This window comes from Myotis brandtii, unplaced genomic scaffold (genome assembly GCF_000412655.1).
Source record: "Myotis brandtii unplaced genomic scaffold, ASM41265v1 scaffold105, whole genome shotgun sequence".
Classification (NCBI taxonomy): Eukaryota; Metazoa; Chordata; class Mammalia; order Chiroptera; family Vespertilionidae; genus Myotis; species Myotis brandtii.
Window position 1 is genome coordinate 6,413,461 of NW_005353538.1, and position 792 is coordinate 6,414,252.

Here is a 792-nt window from a genome sequence, read left to right on the forward strand (position 1 = left end):
CTATGAACATAGGGGTGCATACATTCTTTATGATTGGTATTTTGGATTTCTTAGGATATATTTCTAGAAGTGGGATCACTGGGTCAAATGGCAGTTCCATATTTAATTTTTTTAAGGAAACTCCATAATTGTTTCCATAATGATGGCACAAGTATGCATTTCCACCAGCAGTGTACTAGGGTTCCCTTTTCTCCACATCTTCGCCAGTACTTGTTATTTATAGATTTATTGATCGTAGCCATTCTGACTGGTGTAAAGTGATACCTCATTGTTGTTTTAATTTGCATGATGATCAGTAACTTTGAGCATTTTTTCATGTCTCTTGGCCCTATGTATGTCCACTTTGGAGAAGTGACTATTTAGGTCCTTTGCCCATTTTTTAATTAGATTGTTTGTCTTCCTTTTGTTAAGTTGTATGAGTTCCTTATATATTTTAGACTAGAGGCCCGGTGCACAAAAATTTGTGCACTCGGGGGGGTGGGGAAGGGGGTCCCCCAGCCTGGCCTGTGCCCTCTCGCAGTCTGGGACCCCTCGGGAGATAACGACCTGCTGGCTTAGGCCTGCTTCCGGGTGGCAGAGGGCAGGCCCAATCCCTAGGTGCAGCCCCTGGTCGGGCTCAGAGCAGGGCTGATTGAGTTGGGGCGCCGCCCCCTGTCATGCACAGAGCAGGGCAGATCGGGAGGTTGCGATGCCACCCTCAGTCACGCTCAGGGTGGTAGCGATTGGGGGGTTGGGGCACCGCCCCCTGTCACACTCAAGGCAGGGTCGATGGGGAGGTTGCGGCGCCACCCC